Raw genomic sequence first — 6,000 nt, 5'->3', positions numbered from 1 at the left:
GCGCGGCTGAACAGCTCCAAATTTACCAACGCTGTAGGCAATCTAATGGCGTATCTTGTGATATGAAGTATTAGATGTATCTTGAAAGGTCACTGATTTATGGAAGGTCAAATTCAGGCCGTGGCTGTCAGCAAGGCGATTTCTAGGGAATCGTTTAATCTGATCTGACAGCAGAGTGTCCGTACGAATCCGTACATAGAACTCTGAGATAGTTTCTTGGGCAATACAGAAATTTAATCCAGGATTTTAACAAATTCCATTGGCTCATGATTGTGTGTAATGGTCAGACCGAGGTCAGAACAAAACTGCTATTTTACTTGAGAGCTTGCTGTATGGGATAGTTTCTGGTGCCCACTTAGACTTCTTAAAGGGCAGAGTAGTTTAGTAACCTGAAATGGCCGAGGTCAACATTTTGCTTTAGGAACATACCGCATGGCGTTCATTCCTTAACGTTCATTCAAGAGGAAAAATCAAAACAATACCATAGAATTGTTGCTACCACGACCTTCTCAAGTTCAAGCAAGGTCACTGACTATATAAATACCAGTAACCTTTTGCTTAAATTAGGTATCTAGGTCACGGCGGTTGCAATAGGAGGCCCGGGACCTTGGGCACCAATCTGGAAATTTATTTTGTTTTGACCCTTTTTGATCCAAAGTTTGTTTCCCAGAAACCTCAAGTTTTGACGACTGTAAGTTCACGTACAGACCAATCCACCCTATCAATTTGGTGCATTTAGCTCTCTTATTCGGGGGCCAAATTGGCCATCTTGGATTCTTTAACCATTGACCATCATCATCAATACTCTAGCAAAGGGCATTCAGCCGGCCGTCCAAGCACGTGTTAACCAAATATTTCTAGGCATCAGTCCTGCATAGCTCCCAAATGAACTGCAGCCAACAGTTAATTTGGATGGTTGCAATCGTTTCCAGCACTTTCAGTGTTTGAACACACTATTGTGCGTGTTATTGAATAAGACTGTTCTGTTCTTCCAAGCCCAGCTTTGAATACTATTCCTAGGACATGTTTTATTCATAGACGTTATCAAACCTCCACGCATGGAACTCAGATCGATTCATGAGACATCATTTGACAACGACAATAACAGCGCATGATAAAGAGCTTGAGACGATATTTCGCGCTAGTACCGGTTTGTTCATGCCTTGAACCCGGCTTTGAGTTTTAGCGCATTGTTAAACAAATTGAGTACGAAAGGTCTTGTTGCCCAATGCTTTAATAAAGCCAAACGCATCATCGCCTCCCCGTGCACTGAATTCCAAACAGACCGCTGCGCCAAAACATGTAAACAACTCGATAGCTCTACTCCACACCCAGCCCGAGCAGCGCCCTGCCCCCCCCCCCCCCCCCCTCCGCTCCGCCCCCTCCTCCCCCCCCCCCTCGGGCCGGCTCGGCTGACCACGCTCTCATCGCTGCTGTCTGCAGCGGCCGGGCTAATTCGCGCTGACGACGGTCCGCACTGGAGCGTGCGCCGACGGCTGGGCCGCGCCGCCCGGCCGCCCGCAGCCGTGCGCCGACGTCCGAGCGGGGCGGACGTGCCCCTCGCGCCGCCGCCGCCCGACCGGGTCCGGACGAGCGACGTCGAACGGGCGGCGGTGAGGGCCGGACGTGCGCAGGACGAGGGCGGTGGCGGCGATCTCCGGGCGGTGGCTCTCCAGCTCTGTCTGGGTCGCGTTCACAGCCTGCGGGCGCTCGTTCCTGTCCGCTCCTGAGGCCCCGCGGCTCCGGTTCGGTCGCGCGGCGGTTGGACAGGCGTGTCCGGGACTCGGCGCCAAGCGAGTAGCGCTCGTGGGGACGAGGTGACCCAGTGCAGACCAGCGTCGCTCGGTTCGCTCGGTGGGACACTCCAGGGCCGGGGTGAGCCGCCCCGCGGCCGCCAGGCTCCTGCGTCTGACTCGCGCTCCCCCTGGTGCAGTTCGCCGTGCGCGGCACGCGCCCTAAACTCCAGAGTGGGGACCCCCTCGTGCTCGCCTAAGGAGCCGACTGTCAGCGGTGCTGCATCCCCCGCTGTGGTGCACCGATCCCTGCAGCAGTGACGAAGAACAGGTCAGCAGGGGAACAGCATCATTAGAGGCAGAGAAGCGCTGAAATACTCTAACGCAGGTAAGGTGATCCTCATCCATCTCCATTGTGGCAAACATGATTCCAGATAGGAAAACAATGTGATCCGTTCCACGCCAGTCCACGGAGATAGAATGATATGCGCCATTCTTTAACTGTTTCGGTGCTGCCTATCACCTAGTAATTTTCTCAACAAATTTAAACACCAAAGATACCGTCAGAAACCCCCATTTTCGGGGAAATCATTGCTACGGCGAACGCCTGTCCGGCAATTTCTGACGTTGCGTGTATTTCTGAACGATGCCTCAGAGCATCCTACAATCTTAAACAAATTATAAAGTCGATTTAACTTACTTCATTTGATTCCCAGCCTCCTTGCCAACAAAGCGACAAGCGCATTTTGCTGTTTCAGACAAGCTTCATGAATGTTCCGCTCTGTCATGCTTTGTAAAGTTGCCCTCAGGCATCATGGCTTTGCATCCCCATGCGTCACATGCGGTCCTCGCCTACTTTTCGCGCCTGGCGCCACGTGGGCGGAAACACCGTGGTGTACATAAAGTCGCGCCACGATTTTGCGACCGTTCGTGGTTGATTGAGCACCTGGTTTTGCAATTGGTTACGAATCCGATGCTTATCTGACCGAAGTCGCGGAAATTGTATGGGAAACATGCATTATAATGTATCGTTGCAATACATTTATGCTAATGTACGTCATACCTTTCACTTGAAATGAAGATAGCAGCAGTTAACAATTATAACTTAATACTCGCCATGCTTATTCCGAGCTCGTACCAAATAAAAGAAACGTGGGTGTCACTTTATTCGCTCAGGGCTCCTACGGAAAAGACATGATTGTATATTATTTGATAGGTCGTTTTCGTAATTTTGCGCAGGCTTAGCTGTTTTTTTTGTCATTTACATGCGCTGTGCAATGTTTTATGTTCATCATACAATTCCATTGGTTGGTGAGCTCTGTGGCACAGTGCCCTTGCCAGTTTGTTGTGGCACAATTATGGAAAATAAAGCGTGCACATCGCAGGGAATGACCAGACGATCGCAAAGCGAATGTCACGTTACTGAGCTTGACGTCATGTAGGCATTCATCCACGTGCGATCGGCTGATCTTGCCTTCAAAGCCATCATAATTCCAATCACGAATGGTAAAATCATGGTACGTAGTAGTAATAGCATTAGTACTAGCGATATAGTAAAGCACTCTGTGAAGTAACGCTGCCCACTTCTATCAAAGGCCACTTCCCTGATGTGCGCAAAACATGAAATCCTTTCAGCTTTCGTTACCAGCTTGTTTAATTGAATTGCATGAAGGAATTTGTCGTTTCCAAACACTGCCACGTATGATCATGTTGATGCAAATTGGTACCTAATCCGCCATATCCTAGGGACTGATTAGGGTGACAAAAACATCGGTTTAAATCCATGATTTAAGATCATTAACGCGCTTTGTAAAGCACGTTACCCTCGTTATCTCACAGTCTTTTCAAAACATTTCCCAGGTGCCTTTGAACTGCCACGATGGAGAGCAAATACTAGTTGGTAAAATAGGTCCGGGATTTTTAAAGAGATTGTTACGCCAACTCTCTACAAATAAACCCATTGATAAAAATGTGGGTTTTTGTTCTTGGGAAAAGTCGACCGGGTCAGCCAGTTTGACTTCATGTTGCCCTTGCTTCGTGAGTTTGAAAATTTGTTTGTAAGTCATAAAACGGCAGTGACTTTTGCACGATTCGTCCCACTCCCAGGGAGCGATGAAGCTGGGATGCATGCCACTACGATAGTGAAAGCTTCTTCGGCCAGTGGCATAAGACAATGTGCAAAGTTGTTTGCCACTGACGTTTCTCCCATCAACGAACCTTGACTACGTGCATAATTACACACAGCCTTTTACCATGCCATTCTTTAGGGAGGCTTCCCCACGTGCACCCATAGAAAGCCACCACCGAGGCCTCAGATCAATGCGCCGCCTCACTCTGGACTGAAATCCCATCCCACGTGCCGCACAGAGCACGGCGCGCAGTTGCGCCAAGCTGCCAGCGGAGAGATCCCATATCATCAGCAGGTCAAGTTTCGCTCTGTTATTGGTGCGGATAAAATGACGGCTCGTTGCCAGCCGATTCCATTGCTGAGCTTTGAGCGACACGACCTGGGATGCTTAGCTCAGGCCAGGCTCGGACACAGGAGCAGGGATGCGCGGGTGGGCGACGTTAGGCACTTTGGTCCTCGTGCAGCAACTCAAGATGTTTAACCAAGGCACTCTCATCTGCTTGGGGAGTGGGAGATGTCATCTGTTTGACAGGCCAACCTCTCTGCCTGCACGTGCTCCTGAACCGTGTAAACGAGTAAGACTGTGTGGTAAATTGTGTGTGTGGGGGGAGTTGCGTGTAGGTGTGGTTATAGCAGCGAACGGTTTGTAGCATTTATTGATGCGTGATCTGCACAAAGCTGATTAGTTTACTGACTTAAATTGCGTTGATGTTCTCACGCGAGCGTCGGCATTTAACTCGGCTCTTCGATTTCTGGATTTATTGGCTCAAGCGCTTTAGCCGGTGGGTTGTTTGTCCTGCAGTACAGGCGGCAGCTGCGGTGCAGCCTAACGCAGGCTCATGCTTCGCCGTGGCGAAGTACAGCATGGGCGCCCGGTCCACCCATGTCAACAACGAAGTCAAGCACCATCTAGCTGGTTTACTGTTGGCAACACTGCTGATGTGATGCTGCGACACTTTTGGAGCTGGTTTCACGTGGAAAGACATGTGGCTGGTTCCGAGATTTCTTCCTGAGAGCCGGTTCCTGGTTCTTGGGTCCGGAACTTGGGAGAACCTAGAAGCCAATCTGGACGTAAACCGAGGAATCAACAAGAACCAGGATCCAGCTTGATGCTAGGCAAAGAGAACCAGCAAGACCAAAAATACGCGCTGGCATTATGCCAAATATTGGGAACCAGGCACATGTGGGCAAGGATGGAATGGGCTAGACTGCACATGGAGTGGGCTACATCGCACATGGATTGGGCTGGACTGGGATGACTTTCAGTGTTCGGGTTCGGGTTGGAATAGGCTAAACTGCGCAGGAATGGGTAAGACTGCACATAAAATGGGCTGGAATGTAAGGCGGCCAGTATTCGGGTTTGTATTCAAGCTCATGTTTGGGTTATTGCAGCTAAGAGGAAGCCTTGAATCAAGAGTTTACAGCCCACGTTCCAATAATCTCACCTCACAATCACACTTAGTGGCGACATAGGTGACCCCTGCAATGGCAGCATTTGAGCGCTTCACTTTTGTACTCGTATCTTATCTATACATTAATGGGTCTACATGTTCACATATCGCATATTCACACCTATATTGGTGATTGCTTTTTAGTTTGTTGTAAGGGATTACGTCCATGTGGGGAAGCGTCGAACCATGTGTAAGGAAAACATGTAAGACCTCGCAGCGGAATCATAAAATTTGGTCGGAAGTTTAGGTGAGATAACGATGAATGATTCATAAACACGCTGCATGGCCAGAATGTGCGACGATGATTGAGTAAAAGCGGCTTATTCGTGACGCGTCCACGAACTAATTTACGCCCAGTATCAGGAGAAAACGTTGAAAGATTCGCGTGACGCTCGCGTGCGCTGGGGCGCACTCAGCCCAGCATCTCTTAGGATACAGCCCGGCGGAGCTAATAGTAGTCCGTCTCTCAGGATCTCATCGCTGAATCGGACCAATCCAAATGGCAATCGATGGCCCTAGATATTTGTGTTCACTCGGAGTTATTGAAAATACATCTGGCATGACGTGTGGCATAGACATATGACATAGACATATGAATGATGCCTTTACAGGTCCCGCAAAATACCTCAAAGGGGAACGCGCCAACATGTTCCACCGCCTCCTGGCATCCGGAAAACGGATGTCGCAG

At 49.6% G+C, this 6,000-nt stretch overlaps 1 protein-coding gene across 1 annotated transcript in view; it reads left to right on the top strand.

The window, feature by feature from the left end:
• The first annotated feature begins 1,558 nt into the window (after positions 1–1,558).
• LOC119106845 (uncharacterized) overlaps positions 1,559–6,000 on the top strand; it is a 69,602-nt gene continuing 65,160 nt past the window's right edge. The window contains exon 1 of the mRNA XM_037230191.1: positions 1,559–2,121. The gene's annotated coding sequence lies outside the window, so the exon portion shown is untranslated. The remainder of the gene's footprint in view (positions 2,122–6,000) is intronic.

The sequence above is a fragment of the Pollicipes pollicipes genome, unplaced genomic scaffold (genome assembly GCF_011947565.3).
Source record: "Pollicipes pollicipes isolate AB1234 unplaced genomic scaffold, Ppol_2.1 Scaffold_2555;HRSCAF=2994_pilon_pilon_pilon, whole genome shotgun sequence".
Lineage (NCBI taxonomy): Eukaryota > Metazoa > Arthropoda > Thecostraca > Pollicipedomorpha > Pollicipedidae > Pollicipes > Pollicipes pollicipes.
Note: the sequence above shows the minus strand (reverse complement) of the source record. Positions and strands in the feature narration are given on the sequence as shown.